The following is a 19,636-nucleotide window of genomic DNA, read 5'->3' as shown; positions in this document are numbered from 1 at the left end:
GCATTCTGTATACGTGACGCAATGATTCCACCCTTACCAGCCCAGCGATGCATATACGTTAAGAGTTCTAATCAATCTCTACAACCCAGTGTTGCATATACATAACTTGGAAACAGAACCATTTATTTCAACTTTTAAATGCCAATAGATGTTGGTAAATGGTAAATAGTTTTCACATCGGTTAAATCATGTGGCTTTTGACCTTCATGTATAAGCATAAGTTTTTGTTCTGTGCTTCTGGTTTTGATAGATTTATTGGTGTAAACAAACTGGGAATCATAGCTCTTTAAGTTAAAGGAATACTGGCGTGTTTGTTTATTTCGTTAGGAATTTCCTTTTTTTTTTTCTTTTTTTTTTTTTGTCTTCGTTTTTATTCTTTGCGATTTTATTTATTAGAATGTGGGGAAATGCATCCAGCTCCATGTTTTCTTTTTCCTTCTTTTTTTTCTTTCTTTCTTTCTTTCTTTTTTTTTTTTTTTTTTTTTTGTTGTTGTTGTTGTTGGGAGAATATGGGTAAATGAATCTAGCTGACTATAGCTGGTGTAACGTCGCCGAACTTCCATGATGGAAAAACTCATACCTTTTATGTTGTCCTATTTTATATTTATTTTAAAACTTAATGCAGACTTTCTTGGTTAATTAAAAGTAACTTTACAGCATTATTACAGAAGGGAAAAGATATCAGCTTTCTCGATACGTGATGCATCTTACTTGCTCGGCGAAAAAAGCCACCATTGTTCTGTGCATCGTTTCTTGTTTTGAATTATTCCACACACAGCAGAATTATTAAATTGGAATTTAATTACCTACAGATAATTACTGCTTCATTTGTAATTTTGTTTTTATGTGTATAGTATAGTGGCCGTATTCCATTTCAGGGGGTTCGGTCCTGTGACTGCGCTTCATTCTCCAGCACTGGTCCTCAAGGGGTTAAGCAGCATGTTAATAAGAATGTATGCAAGACTTGCAAATCATACTAATCTGAATATACAAATGATTTTCTTAGGTCTAAATAATGAGAAGAGATGTTGAGTTACTGGTAAGTTCAAGAAAATTCTTGATCTTGAACACTTATATTTTTACAAAAATATCCAGTTGAAATTTGTAGTTGCGTGTTGAAATTTTTATCCTTGGTCAAAACATGGAAGTAAGAATACCTAAACATTTCAAGATGTAATGGAGTAGAAAAACAGTGACAAGCAAATTTTACAATTATATCCAAAAAATACATTGAAATTTATTTATCACACTGAAGCAAATAAGTTCAGTTTTTAAAGCAAGACTTAAGAGTTGTGAAAATAAGCAGCCATGTAATTCTGAATTATTTTTCTGTGATTTTAGAATTTTATGCATGAAGAGAAGAAATAACATCACAGATTCAAAATTGCAGAGGTAAGAAATACAAGCTTGAATATACAAATACCAATACCACATGCCATAATAATAACAGAGACTGTAATAACAAAATCATCACAAACTTTCTATCAAAGCAGCATGTGAAAAGAAGAAAGGACACAGTCGAATGAGCTTTCAAAGGGCGTGAAGGATTAAATTGATAAATAAGCATGGATATGCTTATTTGGATACCAAATGTTTTCTCAAAATGATTATTATTTTATTTCAATAAAATAAAAAAAACAAGCCTATATACAGAAATCATTACATATGCTTATACCAAAGATGAAAACAAAAAGAAATTAAACTTTAATGTACAAAAAAGTTGCTGATATGCCATATATAAGGAAATAAACAGTCCTTCAAAATAGCAAATTCGTTATTTTTTGTTTCATAGTTATTAGTCTCTTTAACTGTGAATGGAAAACAGAAATCTTCAAAGAAAGTCTTTCTAAATTAATATTGCAATACTACAGTTCAAAAAATACAGTTCTAAATCAAAGTTCTTTTTTTAATCCATGATAAGTTTCTTTCCAAAAATGTTACAGTTTTGTAATTTCTTTGAATTGTTTCCATAGTAGATTAATTTTGCATGGCATATAACAGTCATGACAGTAATTAGTGGCTTCTGAAGGTTACATTAGATAACAGAAGCACTGAAACCTTAATGCTTAACTGAGCAGAAAGAGAGGACACTAATATTCAAATAACAATAAACACAGAATTGTGCAAAAATCAGAGACTATGAGCAGAAAACATTTACCCAATTTAACTAAAGGCCACTTTAACAGAATTCATCTGAAGCCTTTTATAAGAAAATTAATTAAACGAAAAGAAAGTATGAACTAATTTTAGGACTCAATAAACTAAAACATGCCAAACTTAATAGAAACAAGTTATAAATACAAATAATTCATAAAAATGCATAAGTTTATGCATGTACAAGGGATGAAACTTAGTACAGGTGATGCTTTTGTAGAGATGAAATGCAATGAAACCAGATAACACTGCTTGTACCATGCATTAGTTACATATCTAACTTTACCTCACGACATGCAACAAAATCAGATAAAACTGCTTATACCACACATTAATTATATATCTGACTTAACCTCACAACAAGCAGTTTTATTTCTTCTACTTCATGTACTTGACCAGTAATAGGGACAATGCCTCACATTAGCTGGTTGCCTAATGCAGTACTGTCACTATGTTACCAAAACAGCAGCAAATGCAAAAAAATACACTACAGGTCACACAACATAAGAATGTCATCAAGGTCAAAGAAACTTGATGCATATCTGCATTGCCTTACAAAACAGTGGCAAAATGTTCAATAGCCTTGAATGAAATGCTTATCATTGCGTGATCATTACGGATCACTGCAAAGACCACGAATTTAAGTGGGACTAAAGCATAATGCAAGTTAAGTTGATTTTCGAGTGTAACTGTGCAACTCCTCAAAAGGTGCAGTAGTATAATTCTGAGCACAAACTGTAACCATTTTCGAAAAAAAAATGTGGGAAATCTTTCTGGAAGACTACACATCATTTCACAACATAATGCTCGGAAACACGCAGCAGAAGGTGTGTTTGGTAAATTGATGAGGCTGGAAAATGTTTCACCATTCTGAGATGTAACCTACTATCACTTTGATTCAGTACCTGTAGTAAAGAAACTACTTCATGGCAATTACTTCAGAAATGTTCCTCGGATTCTTCAGCCACAGTATTAAATTAATAACAGAACAGAAACTGCAAGTGGCATCTTACAACTTCCATGTTATTGGCAATTAGAAGACAATGCTAGTGACTACACTGAAGGTCACTGAAGATGTGAAACATATGTATTCTATATCTATGTTAAATAGTTGCCATTATTAAAATTTTTACCCATATATATAGTATAAACATGCATTCATATTAGACATAAAGCTTATGCTATTGATGTTATTTAACTTAAAAAAAAAAAAAAAAAAAACTTATTGCTTACCTTTATAAAAGTTTGGAACTTGGTTTTCAAAAAATACAAGAGTTTGTAAATTCCTAATTCCATATGCTTCAGCCAGTTCATGATCATCTATTTTTACAAATGGGATCCCCAATTTTTGTCAGCATCATCATCAATATTTTCTAGCTCTTGAAGAATAGCAGAACTTGCTTCATCATCATTGTCATCTAAATTGAAAAGCAAATTAAAAGTTATTCTTATAAAGGAAAATAACAAATAAAAATGAAAAATTTCTCATACAGTCAGTTGGAGGCAAATCAACTAGTTCTGTGAAAAAAAGATTCCGTGAAAATATGCACTGTTAAAAGAGAAGGTAAAAAAGGATTATGTATCCCCACCCCCAAATCAACTGATCAAGAAAATTTAAATTGCATTTCTCAGAGGGATGAATTATTAGATTTACATATAGCATAATGCTCACGTGTTTCTACATAAATCAAACTTTCTCTGATATTGCATACTGATTTTCTTTCTGTAGTTTCAACTCTACACCAAAATGCCAAATTTTGTAGAATGTGAATGAGCAATTTTTTTCAGAATTCAAAATTTTATTTTCATAATGTAATTCGACTTGATTCAAATTTGACACAATTTCTCTTATTTAAATTAAATTATCTCTTATTTAATTAAAAATCTATTTTTTAATTAAATATGAAAAGAAAGTATAAACTACAGACTTGGTTCACATCTAGAAAAGCTTAGTCACTTTACTTTTAAAAATTTAGATTCTGAATAATTTTCATAATTTTTTTTGGATTATAACTTATAAGAACGTGCATAAAATCTTAAAATAAATACTTTTTAACACCCTGGAAGGGTGTCAATATTTTTCAAATAGTGGTTCTAGGTTCAGGTCACAAGATCTTAAGTTGCTAAGAAACAGTAAGGTCTAAGATCTTTCATTTATGCTTTCATATTATAAAACTGCATTGCTTATTAGCTGAATAATGTGAATCATTTAACCTGTATTTAATACATTCTGAAACAAGTACTACATTAACTAAAGTTTGTTTTCAACCGATATAGTATATGTTACTTGCAAACTTTCTAACATTACTTCTTTAATGCAGTACAAAGTCTGAGATCCGGTCGTCCAATATCCGGAATGATCTAAAATCCGGATCTTAAAGCCACCAACAAAAAATTGTAGGAATGTTTTTTTCTTTTGCATTTGATTTTTCCCCATAACAAAACATGTGCAGAATTCAGATTCTTAATTTCACTTCAGCACTAAGTAAAATACCTTGTTATTGAAGAAACGATCATTTTAGCATAAATGATCAATCATTTTGCTCCGTAGCTGTGTATCTGTTTGGCATACATTTCAAACCAAAACATTCTACATAGAAACAACGTAGATTTTACAACTACTAATATTTTATATCCTTGACGCCAACCTGGCAAATCATTATTTATTATATTTTGCATGTTTATCAACACAAAACAAAGAGTATGGAAACCTTTTATGTTGATATTAAGCTTGGCGGTGATTACACATTTAAGTTGCAATAAATGTGTACTAGGAAAAATTTAACAAAAATTTCTTTCCAGATACTAAAAAAATTTTGTTAATGATACTCATAGGCCAAAAGATTACAGTTAGTACAATTTGATTTACGAATAACTGATTTTTTATTCACATAAACCCAGATCCGGCGTGAGAGCTCGTATGGCTGCACCGAGCGATATAATTTATGGAAGACAAAATTAAGGGATGATAAAATTTTTAGAATTTAGGGAAAGCACTGGGACCCAAAATTAAGGAGTGGCAAAAATTTAGAACTTATTTATAACTTGATTTAGAACTTGGTTTACCTGATGACATAAAAATTGTCCTGATTGTAGATACCTGTTCGGCTCATACTTCCTTTAAAGTTTTAGTAAAAGGTAATGTATCTGTATTATTCTTCCCTTCAAAAACTGTAATCAGAATAGTGAGCGTCCTCAAAATGCAAATATAAAGTGGTATTTTTAAAGTCCATGTTAAATTTCTTGAATATTGGCAAGACCAATCAAGAATTCTTGAATTATTTTAGCATAAATCTTTTCATGGAGTATCGCAAGATCGTGGGAGAATGTGGCTTCAGATACTTTAAAAAATGCTTGGCATAATTTATGGCGAGCTACCATATTTCATGGTGAAGATGATGAACATGATACTCACGAATTTGAAGGTTTTAGGATATTACAAACCACTGGTGAAAGTTTTCAAGTAATGGATTTTGCAAAGAAATGTGGAGAGGTGGTAATAAATGAAGATAATATAAAAGAAGTTTTTTCACTGCGATGATAATGCTCCAATCACAATCAATTAATGGATGGTGAAATCTGTAGTATGGTTCTAGATCCAGAAAATACCACTACCGGCAGGGAAGAAGGAAACAGAGGTTACTGGAAACAAAAAAATTTTGATTGATAAGTTAGAATTGTCGACACAGCAATTCCAGGACTTGAACAGTGGAACTTTGTAAATAAACAAGAAATTATGTCTGCCTACAGAATTAAAGAAAAAGTATTAGCACAAAAAAAGAAGCAACTTAAACAATTTACATTCATGTTTATTTACATTAAAGTAATGTTTAATAAAGTTAACAAATAAGTATTAAGAATTTTTTTGTAAATTTTGATACCCTTTAGATCATAAATGCTTCATTATTTCATAAATCCCAATTTCATATTTTTGATTTTATACTTTCTACATGCCATCTTATTAGATTTAAATCGATGATCTAATATCCGAAAAAATCCCAAATCTAGGACTGCAAAAGTCCCAACAAGTCCGGATCTCGGACTTTGTACTGTATTATTTTTTCTTTTAAATAATAGTAAAGCATGTTATCTGCTTTCAAAACCTTCTTTGATATTAAAGACATATACATTGCCCGAAACAAGATGCTCATTATGACAGTTCCTTTATAGCTGCATATGTGATACAGGCATTTTTTTTAATGTTTTATATAAGAATACAGTATGATAATGCATGGTATTCATAAATTTGAATGTGAAAAAATTTACTGATATATAGCCTAACAAATATTCCTTTATTCTGTAAAATTTCAACTTATCAGATACTTAGAAACTCACAGAACAAAACAGCCAACTCATGTGTCTTTTTAATCATGTGCTGCAAAACTTTATCGGTAACATCTTCAATCTCATCAGAACTTGTCTGCTTTATAAGCCACTCAAGTACATCATCTTCTTTAGTCAAATCACCTTAAAATATATTTACAAATGAGAAACTAAAAATGCATAATAAAAAATTATCTAAAAATCAACTGCATGATTTAAAACAGAAAACTTATTATTTTTACTTACCTTGATAAAAATTAGGCATTTTATTTTCAAAGTAAACTAATGCAGGTAAAGTTTCAAGACCATATTCAGCAGCAACTTTATCATCATCTATTTTAACAAAAGGTATTCCATGACAATCACAATCAACATCAATACTTTCTAATTCTTCTAAAATCCTTTGAGACCTTCTGCTTTCAATGTCATCTGAAAAAGATAATCTTAATAAAATGAACAAATATTTATGCTACTTTCATTAAATACACTACTACACAGAAATTTTTTCACTCGATAAAATTTCATGCATTCTATGATTTAAAAAAAGTGTGATGACAAGTGAAACCGGTCCTTACAAAAAAGCACAGCTAGAAATGGAGAATCCTCAATCATTTGAGCTAAGCCATTTGCTGATATATCTTCAATAGCTTCATTTTCCTCTCCCAAATCTTGAAATTCAAACAGCCAGTTGAGAATTTCATCTTCATTAAAAAGATCACCTATATCAAACACACAAAAATGCATTAAAATTATGTAACAGTTAATGAAATAATACAAATATAAGGCACTTGCATATAAAATATAAAAAAGTAGAAGTAACTAAAAATTTACATTTAACAATGCATACTTAATGCAAACAAAAACAGCAAAACATAAAAATTTTGAATTAAACCATAAAAACATAGCTGCAAAATTGTATTAAAAATTTTGATGGCATACAACCAAATGAATGCTTTTGTTTAAAAAAATGTATATTAATGCAGCGACATTACTTACCATCATATAAAAGAGGTATCTTCTTTCTGTAATAAATCAGTGCTGGAACAGAATCCAAACCATATTCAACTGCTAAACTCTCATCTGCAATTTTTACAAAGCCAATGTCTTTTGCATCAGCTTCATCATCAATGTTTTCAAGTTCTTGAAGTACTTGCTCACATTCTTCACAGTCTTCCTTGTCTGGATTAAAATTTAAAATATTCAAACACTTCCACAAAAAGAAAAAAAATTAAATAACAAAACATGAGTCAAAAAAACATCAGTACTGAAAAATTAGTTAAGAAAAGTAAAAGTACCTCATGCACGATGATTTTATACCTATGCATTCATTTAATAATACAAGCTCGCTGAGTTAAGTGGAATTACTAATAATAAGATGAAAACAAAACAGAAAAAAAACAGAAAAAAAAGGAAGTTAAAATTTCATTACAAAAACCTACTGCAAATTATTTATTTACTATCAGGTTGTTAAAGCCTTCACATGAAAAAAAAAAACTTGTTCCATAAAGAATTTCTTAAAAACATCATGCAGTTTTAAACATTAAAAAGAGTGAAAGATAAAGAAGTTTAAATTCAATACTTTATAATGATTTTAACTTAATTTTTCTGGAATTTTTTAAAATCATAATAAAAATGAAATTAAGAAATTGATTATTAATACTCATATTTTTTTTGCTTGTGTTGATCATACAATAAGCACTGAAATAATACTCAATGGTATGAGTAAAAAATTTTATTGCATGAACTGAAAGTTACACTAGGCTTTCTTAGCACACCTATCAAAAATTACTTAAGATTAATAATTATTAAAAGAAAGTGTTACAAAATCTGTGTTTACAACTGCTTGAGCTACACAAAAAGTATTAAAAATTCAAATCAAAAACCAGGTAAGAGCAATTTAATTTTTTGCAAATTTCCTTCTAACAATATTTTCAGATGCACACTGGTTACTCATCGAAAAAAAAGATAAGGCATATTTAGACATATTTTATGTTCTTGACTTATTTAAATTTTAAAAAAGTCACCTTTTAGTGAAGCTTATAGCTTTAAGCATGATACATATGTACATAGAACTTAAAATTACAACATTCAATAGCTTCAAAGAGCTTCTATGTTTCTAATGAAATTGAAAAGCAAGCACTGTTGCTCTACGAACAGACAGTTGTTTCTTCTACCTAGTTCCCTAAACCAAAATCTGCTTTCAACAAGAAGATAAAAGTCTTCATATCCAGTTTCAATTCACAAGTATTTTGAAATCTAGAACTGATGAAAGAATGGGACTGATATGTCTTGAGACAATAATGAAGTGATTATACTATATAGAAAAAACTTTTAGTATATTAAAAATATATGATGCCTGATCAGAGAAACTGAAACTGACTTCAACTAAAATGCATCAAAAATTGCATACACAGCATTGTTTTTCCCTACAAATGATAAAATGCTCAGATTTTCCTGTGTATGTGTCAGCCTAAACACAATTATCAAAATCATATTTCCTTTATGGATGAAGCATCTGAGAGGGAAGAGCAGCTGCAACGTGAATATTAGACTTAAAATTACATATGATAAGCTCATCTATTAGGGTGAAGAAGAATGTGGTGGATTGCTGATCACTATCATCACATTCTTATATCAATAAGAAACAAAATTTGTGTGAAAGAGGGATAATGCATTAACACAAAGGTACTACTAGTCACTGAGAATTGGGTAACAAAAGAAACTCCAAGCTGTATGCTTTAATAGTAAAAGACTTGCACAAATGCTATTTATTGCACTATAATGCATATATACGAGATGAACAAATTTATATCCCCGCAGATAATTTTCAATTATTTAACCATTTTAAACCTAAACATAAGACAAAATGAGTTACACAAAGAGAATGAGCAGGATACATAATTGTTTTACTCATAAATAACTGTCATTAAAAAAAGAGAGAGAGAGAGAAAGAAATGGAAGCTGCAGATTTTTTTATAGTTAGGACAGAATTCAAAAAGATATTTTGGTTATTAACACCACTACAAGATGTGAGGTGAAGAAAGCGTGGTTTCTCATTCAGTACACTGTTCAGACGGAATTCACACCATCTATGAAAGTCATTTACTTCCAATGTCCGGTACATAATCTTGTCAATATAGAAAAAATGTTTCTTAGTGGATACAGATCTCAAAATGTCCAATGCAAATTCTTGTTGGCATAGTTAAATGCTTATTCGTGGGTTTAAAACTGAACGTTTACTTTACAATTTGTCCATGTACCAATGGTAAGATGAACTAATATTTTATATGGATGCAATATATACAGCAGAATGCCAGTTGCCTGACTTTCAGTTAACTGACATACTATGACAAGAAACTTCATAAAAGTTAATATAAATATTATTAATACTGTTTTCTGTATTGCACTCAAAATTTATTGCATGGCATCTACAGTGGCCTCGAGTCCCATTTCTGAATGCCACCCTAGATGTGGCCTTAATGCACATACAGCAGCAAGCTCAGATCCTCAGCACTATCCTCTTGGTATTTTGGCATTAACAGAGTGTCATGGTGTATTTGCAATTAAGAGAAGTAACCATGGAAAATAAATAAATTAACTTTCTTGTAAATTAATGAATTTAACACAGTATATATTATTACTTCCTTTAATATCCATCACAATATATGTTTTTACCATACAATCAGTTCTATGCCCGATATGAGCACAGACTCTTTTGAAAAGTTTTATTTTTTTCTTTGCCGGAGTGGGTCATATTTGGTCATACATGGTTCATATTTGGAGATATTTTTTTGCCAAACTTGCAGGTGCCAAAAATCATTAGGATTGCACTGGATTGAATTTAATCGATTTTTTCAAGGTTTTCTTGATGATGAGATCAATACAGATATTATAGGTCTTGTTAAGAAAAAGTTAGTCATAGAATTAATACCCTCATCTGTACTAGAAACATTATTTAAGATGCTAAGCGCTTTTTTTCCTGTGTGTGTATTTTGAAAAAACTTGATAAACTGATCATCAAATTTTACTATGCCGGCCATATGTGACTGCTGGCATTGAAAATTTAAAAAGAAAAAAAAATTCTCTTAGAAAGTCCAGCAAAGGCATATCTTTTCAAGCAGATAACTTTCACACTTTGCAATAATCAATCAACCAACATACATAAATATCAAGTTATAATAATTGTAGTAAATAATATTTTAAAAACTCTTCAAATTTTCTATTTTATGGCTGAATACCTTACATAAAAAGGCACTGACATTTAGCACTCATAGACAAAATTCAAAGACACAGAGAAGTTTGTTACTGTTAAAATGGAGCTTTTCGCATCTTGAGCAATGACTAATAATGTTACAGGATAAAGAAATTATAATGTTTAAATAGAGAATACATTACTTATTGAAAACACAAAAGAATTCATAAGCAGAAATGATTTAAATTGAATACCTAGCATTTAAGTTTACTGGAACAAAATTAATATCAGTAAGATTATTTAGCCTTGAAAGTTTAAAATCTAAAAAATCTGTCAAATGCTGCATTGTTGAGCTTTCCTAATCCTGACTCACCATTAGCTCTCTTAAGAGACGCTTCGAAATATGCAGTTGGATCCATAGGGCAACAATTGGACAAAAGCAGTCAGAAACCCTTAGCCTTCGTTTCTAAAAGTTAACTAGGTTCAAAAAGGATACAGGTCTTAAGACAAGGAACTGTTAGTGATATACCTCTCGAGCAAATATTCAAGCATATCCTATAAGGAAAACAATTTACATTGACTTACAAAACTTTGATGCTTGCTTTTAACCAAAAAAAGCAGAAAGCCTCACCTAAACAGCTTTGTCATTTACAATATACATCACAGTTTTCCACAGATATTTTTCACACTGGTAGAAAAAATATTGTTGCAGATTCCTTATCCAGGATAGAATCTCTTGCTAAAGCAGATTATGATAAAATTGCAGACTCACAGATTGCTAATAAACATCTTAATGAACTATGCTCGAAACCACCCTTACATTTAAAGCAATATCCTTTGGACTCTGTTTAACTACTTTCATATGACAGTTAAATAACAAAATTCGTCCATTCATACCTCAAGATTTTCAGAAGCATACATTTCACAAAATTCACACCTTAGCTCAACTTTATCTAGTTAAACAAACAGCTTCCAGATTTATTCGGCTAAACGTTCCAAAGGGTAACACCCAATGGGAAAAATCTTGCATCTATCGTCAAAAGAAAAACATTATTTACAGACATATGTGTGCCACCTATAAAGAGGTAGATGACAGATTCAATATTACTCATGTTGCTATCATAGGCTCATTTACTATTTCTGAAGGGACATCATACTCCCTTACCTGCATTGATTGACTCACATATTGAACAGAAGTTATTCCTTTAGCAAATGCGATGGCTGAAACAGTAGCTCAAGAATGTTTTCATCACTAGATTTTGTGCTTTAGAATGATGTAATATGTAATTATCGATCAAGGTAGATAGTTTAGATCCGAACATTTTAAAAACATTGGTGTTATTTGTGAATTTAAAGTATGCACAAACAGCGTATCACCCACAATGTAACAGGAAAATTAAAAGGATCCAGTGGACTTTAAAAGCTTCAATCAGAACACACAATTTTATTAAATGGGCTCAAACATTATCAACAGTTTTGTTAGGGCTACGATTGGCTTTGTGTGGTGATACAAATTACACCACTGCACAAATGGTATATGGAAAAATTATCAGGTTGTAGAGACATTAGGTATTTTTTGAAAGCAGGAGAGATGAAAAATGAGCAATGCCCTTGCCAAGAGTCGAACCACAGACCTCTCAAATATGCACTGCATGTGCTGACCACTACAGCACGAAGGCATACTAAGAAGGCAGGGAAAATACCTTATAAGGTTACCAGGAAAATTTTTTGAGAAACCAAAATGCATCTTGGATATTAAGATGTTTGCCAAAAAACTATAGACACAAATGGAACTCTTAAAACCATTAAAAACTTGCTGATATCTGTCTGAAAAAGTTTTTGCCCATAAGGACTTGCATAATTGTAGACAATAATAATAATACTCGCATAATTGATAGAGTTCGAAAACTATTAGAACTTCCTTATGATGGACCTTTTTCAGTTGTGTAAAGACATGACAAATATTTTACTGTGACAATGAAAGGAAAGAATGTCAATATATCTGTAGACAGATTAAAAACAGCATATTTGCTGTTAAGAAGTGAATGCTCCAGATAGTGCACAAGCACTGCCTAGCACAAATCTGACTGCACATCATGAAAGTGAAAACAAACAATTAGATTTATCGGATAAACATATTCAGAAAGAAAACTACGTGCTCTGGTAGACATTTCAGGTTTGCAGTGTGTTACAAAGATTAATTACATGCTATTTATTATTGTTATTTCATAATAATATCATATGTATACTATATATATTTCCCTTTTACATCCATACTCATTGCATATACACTAAAATTTATCACAGAAATTACACTCTAACTATGTTGTTAATGGGGAAGGAGAGATATAGCAACTCTCTACATATATTATTATCTTTGTTGTTGCGAAGTTTAGTTTCTCTAGAAGGGCAGCAAGCATAGATAATAATAAAATGTTTGCTGCTTGATGTTTGTAATTCTAAATATTTTTCTTTATTATTGTGAATTCAAATATGACAAACCCATTCAGGAACTATCACTTAATTTATTAAATTATCCCATGTATAGACTGTACGTAGCATCAATGACCCACCCCTAATTTTATCAATATATTAGATGTTCTAGGACTGAAAATATATGTAAAAGTTTACATAATTTGGTACTGCTCCATTATTGGGACCGGATGCAGAAATGTATGCATGTATGCACATGTGTATGTATGTGCATATATGTGTATATGTACACACACACATACATTTGTGCCTACATATATATATATATATATATGTATACATGGAATACATACATCAATACATATATGGATACACACATACATTTCAGAATCTGGTCCTGATAACAGAACAGTACCCATAATTTAAATATTATATGAAGCTTAGGGATTGTCTCTTAAGTGCAGGCTCAGAGAATATTCTCTACTTCACATTGTGGAATCAGGCCCCATCAACATCTCCCAAATGCTACCGTACATTCAGGGATTTAACTGAATTCCTGTATTGGAGGTATACAAATGAAACAATCTAATTTATAAATGCTTCTGGTAACTCCAAAAATGTTTTACCTATTACACAAGCACCGTATCTTGTAGAAACTTTCTTAAATTATGATAAATACAGTATCTGCATTTCATAATCAGGCTTTTTCTCTTTTACAAACGTATGTTTTAAACAGCTTTCAAATTAAATCACATGTCAGAATCAGTATGCTGCTATGTATGCTGCTATATATTCTTAAAAGAATTGTCCATCGCAGTTTTTTCTGACACCAGTATATATCTAAATGTGTGTATAAAAGGTTATGCTAGGCATTTTAGCCTCCAGTGCAATATCTGCATGTTCTAAATTCTGCTGCTTAGCGCTTCCTCTGAATTCTAAAAATTTTGCTATTCCTGAATTTTGCTATTTTGTGCTTCTCTAAATTAAAAACATATGTACCAACCCTAAATTCTCCTGCCCGGGGCAGCCATACTGTTTGCTCCAGTTCTAGAACCGGCCCTGTAAATGTGTCATACCTATACAAATATATATTAACAAATTATTTTGTGATGCATTTGCTACTTAAGCTTTGATGCAGTACTTAATCAGTGGTCAAATGATTAAAGATAGAAAATGCTTGCAGTCTGCTTTTGGTTCTGTTCCTGGTAGTTCAAAGGGCTGGCTGCATAGTATTGTCATGGTTTCCTCTATGTGTAACATAAATATGGGATAGTTTCTCTTAGAAAATTCTCTAGAAAGGCAAGCCTGCTGTTAGACAGATAGCCCTAATATACACTACCATAGCTAATCATATCTAGTCCTAAGTTTTGAGGCAAAATATGTATTAAAGTTTTTTTAATATGAAAATATTTAAAATACATAACACACAGATTAAGAACAAAATGCTAAAACACTTCCGAGTACTTTAAAGTTTTCCTTAAAGCTCAATTATTTATACAAGTTCAGTTAAAAAAAAAACACCTTAGTTTGCTATACATTTTAAACAAAATTCTACTGACTTCAAGGATGACTAGATACAGGTTAAAAATAGAAGGGGGCAATCTGCAAAAACCTGTACCTAATTACCTTTGAAATCGACAGAGTTCTATGACAAACTAAGGTTGCTTTTTTGCCCAATTTTAAACTTAAGGGCTAGTTGCTTAGGAGCAGGTGCCTTTGTGAAGGACTCTGAAGGGAAAACAGGCTTGCATTTATATGAGATATCAAGATTTATAAATTCAAGTCAGAGCTCAATCAGTGGCTCAGAACTGAATGTAGGATAAAAATTGAATATTCCACTTTCAGGCACTTGGAAACTGATTGCTCTTGATATTTAAAAATGAAGAGCTTAGTGGTATTTAAAAAGCTTATAAATGCTCATGATATATTTGAAATTAAAATGATGATTTAATATACATTGATGATCTAATTAGAAATATAAATAAAACCATGCCACACCATCTGCATAAAACTTTCTGGAATACAGATTTAGATTAATATATACAGAAAATTTTCATTAAAAATATAAATATAAAATATCTATAACCCTATTGATGCCTAAAAATGACTCGCAGTTTATTGTTCAATATAATTACAAATATACCATTTATACTTTCAAATACTATATAAATATAAAATATCTATAACCCAATTAATGCCTAAAAATGACTCAGAGTTTATTGTTCAATATAATTACAAATATACCATTTCTATTTTCAAATACTATGTCACAGAAATGTCAATATAAAAAGTGCACAATTCAAGATCATTATTATTGAGTTATACAAACCTTAAAAAATATTTTCTTTTGCTGTCAGTAAAGCTAGAAGTTCAATATACTGATGACACAGCATGCAGAATTCCAACTGGAGGTCATGGTTAACATTTTTGAATCATGCATCACAAACACACAGCCATGCTTCATGCTTAAATGATTGACAGCAGTCACAGAATTAGATAATACTTGCAAATCTTTGCATAAAAAATGCAAGTAGAAACTTGTACAGTTATTATTTAAAATCATATAGTTATTATTTAAAAATTCTTTTATAATATAATTATATTGTTAATACGTCATTTACATATTTAGTTAAAATATTAAAATGTTTCATTAGATTCATTGAAGAATATAAATATATTTAAAACGCCTGATAGTAGTAACAGGTTTAAATTACATTACGAGCACTTTAAAAGAAACTTGTGGAAAAAAATATGGGAAATATTTTTTTACACAATTGCTCTAAAAAAACGCATTATGAAACTAAATGGAATTTAAACAAAATATTGGGATATTTACCAACATTTGTATGCTTATTAACTATTTTAAAGCAAAGTTCTGGAAAGTGAATACTATATAGCTGAAAAAATGCATACCTTCAAAATATGAAGAACTGTTGGAAGCAGAGATTTTTTGAATTAGTGCATTACACAAATATTTTACCTGATTAAAGGATAAAGAATGTTTACATGAAAGTAAAAATAATTGTATTCATATTTAAATCTTATATATAGTACATAGTTGTTTATAAAAGAAATTTTTAAGTTCAACTTTAATATTACTTTTTACTAAATAATATTATTCAAAATGGAAAAGGTCTTTGCAAGAAACCGATGAAGAAATTGTATAGACTGTTATAACATTATTAGAAATGCTTATTACACATGGGAAAAAATGCTTATCATCTCACAGATCAAAACTGCCAGGAAATCACTATCTTCTATCAGATTTTCAAGAATTTTTGCATTCACTTCTTCTATTTTATCAGGCAGTTCCATTGAATCCAAATCAGTTAACCAAGCAAGTACTTTCTCTTCATCTTTCAAGTCACCTGGAAAATGAAGGGGGAAATGCATTTAAACATTATCAATGTACCTTTATTCATAAGTTAAAAGGAATACAATTTCAGCAATTCTATTATAAATATAAGACAAAAGCCAAGTTAAGAAGATAAGCAGTTCTAGGAACATTAGCATAACAAATAATTATGAAAAGATTTAGGACATACTATCAGAATCATCAAAAATAACAAACCAAAAAGAAAGAAAGGTACAATCACCAAACTTTACAATTAAGTATAATGAGATTCGATATGCAAATGATCCAAGTTTGATGCCAATGCACATGACCACATACGCTGCAATGCCACTGCAATCAGGAAGTGGGCCCTATATAAACCAACATGTAGGTGATTTATAAAGGTATCAACCACAGTCTAACTCTAGGAGGACTTTGTGAAGTAAGAAGTATGCCAGGTAATGTATAAGAAGACATTTCTCACAAATAAGCAAGTTTAAGATGAGATTAGTCATCAGCATGAAAACTGCATGCCAGACAATGCACCCACCCATGTTGCTCGACAGGTTGATTGTTCACAAAGTGCCATCAAAACATGCTAGAAGCAATGGACATGAGATGGTACCCACAAGCGGAAAACTGGATCAGGAGTGATGAAGAAGACAATGAGGCAAGAGGATTGAAGTATCATGAAGCAAGAGCTCATGGATGGCACAGTGACTTGTTTCACAATACAATTAGATGTAGAAGTGTTCCATAAACCACTTCCAGATGCCTTGTATGCGAATGTGCAATCCAAGCACCCTTTTCTGTACTACTTTTAACAAAAAAATACCGACGACTCTGTCTGCTGTGGTGCCAAGCCAGAGCAATAAGTAATGCTACAGATTGGCAAAACATGGGGTTTTATGATGAATCTCAGTTCATTTTGGGAACAGATGATAACCACATATGGGTGTGGAGGCACCCCGGTCAACAGTACAATTCTACCCACGCCGTTGTGCGACACACTGCCTGCGCCATTAGCCAATGGTAGCCGGTCCACTCTAATTGTGTTACACGAAACCTTAATAGGCCAATGTTATGTTTATGACATTCTTCAATCGATGTGGAACATGATACACCTTGAGCTGCTCAAAACTTCTTACATCATGTTCATACTCTTTCACGGCTGGTACACTCTCTGGACTTGTCTTATAGAGCATGTGTGGAACCAGCTGAAATGTCAGATGCCGCCGTATTACTCTGCACATGATTTAAAGGTGGTTGTGACTCATCTGCCTCAGGACAACATCAGACATCTACACCGAAGAACCATTACATTATGACCACCCTCTATCTATAACAATGGGCTCGCCCAGGAATAAAACCACTGTGCATGCGTGGCTGATGTTGGAGATTATAAGCAACATAATGGGAAAAGCAGCTGATTTATCAGACTTTGATAAAGGTCAAAACGCTATGGCTTGGCGACTGGGAAAATCAATATCTGAAACAGTGCATTTAGTGTGCTGTTCACGTGCAGTTGTTGTGAGCACATATCAAAAGTGGTGTATGAATGGTGAAATGACAAGTCGCTGGCCAGCAATGTTTCGTCAATGGTGCACTGATTTCGGAGGAGAACGGAAATTTCTATACACTGTTCGCCATCACCAGAGAGCTACAACAGATGAAATCACCACCAGCTACAGCAGACGAAATCACCACCAGCTACAACAGTGGTGATACAGAGAGTGTTTCTCAACACACTGTGCAACATACATTGCTGCATATGGGCAACATACATTGCTGCATATGGGCAGGGGAAGGCCAGAGCATGTTCCTGCACTGGCCGCACATCATCACCAGCTACATCTGCAATGGGCCAAGAAATATCGCATTTGGACATTAAAAAAACGGAAGAAATTTGCATGATCTGCCAAATCATGTTTTCTGGTCCATTACATAGACGGTCGTATGTCAATACGCCAATTTTCAAATGAAACCCTAGCTTCCAAATGCACAGTTGGACAGTGACAAGCCGGTCATGAGGGTATTATGGTGTGGGCAATGTTTTCATGAAACACATTAGGGCCCATAATCCCCATAGAACAATCCCTGACATCTGTGCACTATGGGAACATCGTGTCAGATCAGGTTCACCCATTTATGACAACAGTATTTCCAATGAGGGATGGTGTTTACCAGAGCCGTGCCAACATATTTTTTCACCTGAGGCAAAGCGATAAATGAGCACCCCTGTATACAATGCAAGATTATTTATTTACCTATTTGTGGGGGGGGGGGGAGAATAAATAAATAATACTAAATGATGTTTTAAAACATAACATTATACAAACATGTGCAATATATATATATATATATATATATATGCATTATTGCATATATATACATATAGAACAAATTAACTATATTTATATATATAATTTATGCTCATTAAAAGTAACTATTTCATGTGAAAATACAATACCTCTTGCAGTTCTATTTAATTATAACTTTGAATATTCCATACAGTGAAACATTTATAATGATTAATAATTTTGAAATGGAAGACATTAAAACATACTTTTTGAAAAATGGCAAATAATATTTAGTATAAATAAAACATCTGCTCAAAAATTTATGGCATAAACTTTTCAAGCATATTTATAATTTAATTTTTCTTGCTTTTGAAGCAAAATCATCAATAATTTTTTCAAAATCTATTTGATTACTTAACTCATGTTCTATACAGAGAATGGCCATTTTTGAAAGTTTTTCTTGGCCTAGTGAAGATATCATACAGTTCTTTATTATTTTAAGTTTGCTAAAGTTTCTTTTGCCACTAGCTACAGTAACTGGCAACGTTAAAAAAATTCTTAATGCTGCTTCCAAATTCAGATAGGACTGAAATAAATTATATTCATGAATTATTTTTAAAAGTTCTAAATTTGTAGCTGCTTTTATGTCCGGAATTATTAAAATAGCATGGTTTTTAAAACTAGATATTTCTGGATAAATTCCTTCAGCGTTCATATCATTCGGATATTTAAGTGCTAAGTTATAAGTTGCTGCCTTTAAATCACTTAAATCTAATGACATTAATTGTTCGATTGTTAGAAACTGAAAAATCGAAAGAGATTTCATTTAACTTTTTGTATTGCCATTTCAACTGTGAAATTAAAACGTCGAACACTTCTTTAATTTCTGCAAAAATATAT

At 31.4% G+C, this 19,636-nt stretch overlaps 1 pseudogene across 1 annotated transcript in view; it reads right to left on the bottom strand.

Moving 5' to 3' along the window:
- LOC118183275 (uncharacterized) overlaps positions 1–19,636 on the bottom strand; it is a 60,107-nt pseudogene that overhangs the window by 27,619 nt on the left and 12,852 nt on the right. The window contains exons 3-8 of the transcript XR_015038759.1: positions 16,330–16,470; positions 7,474–7,656; positions 7,053–7,196; positions 6,724–6,906; positions 6,490–6,621; positions 3,388–3,572 (exon numbers count right to left, since the gene is read on the bottom strand). The product of XR_015038759.1 is annotated as an uncharacterized LOC118183275 (transcript). The remainder of the gene's footprint in view (positions 1–3,387; positions 3,573–6,489; positions 6,622–6,723; positions 6,907–7,052; positions 7,197–7,473; positions 7,657–16,329; positions 16,471–19,636) is intronic.

The sequence above is a fragment of the Stegodyphus dumicola genome, chromosome X1, assembly GCF_044657685.1.
Source record: "Stegodyphus dumicola isolate Sdum_Otavi_A_Nest chromosome X1, ASM4465768v1".
NCBI classification, from domain to species: domain Eukaryota; kingdom Metazoa; phylum Arthropoda; class Arachnida; order Araneae; family Eresidae; genus Stegodyphus; species Stegodyphus dumicola.
The sequence above is the reverse complement of the archived record's forward strand: the minus strand, read 5'-3'. Positions and strand labels throughout refer to the sequence as shown.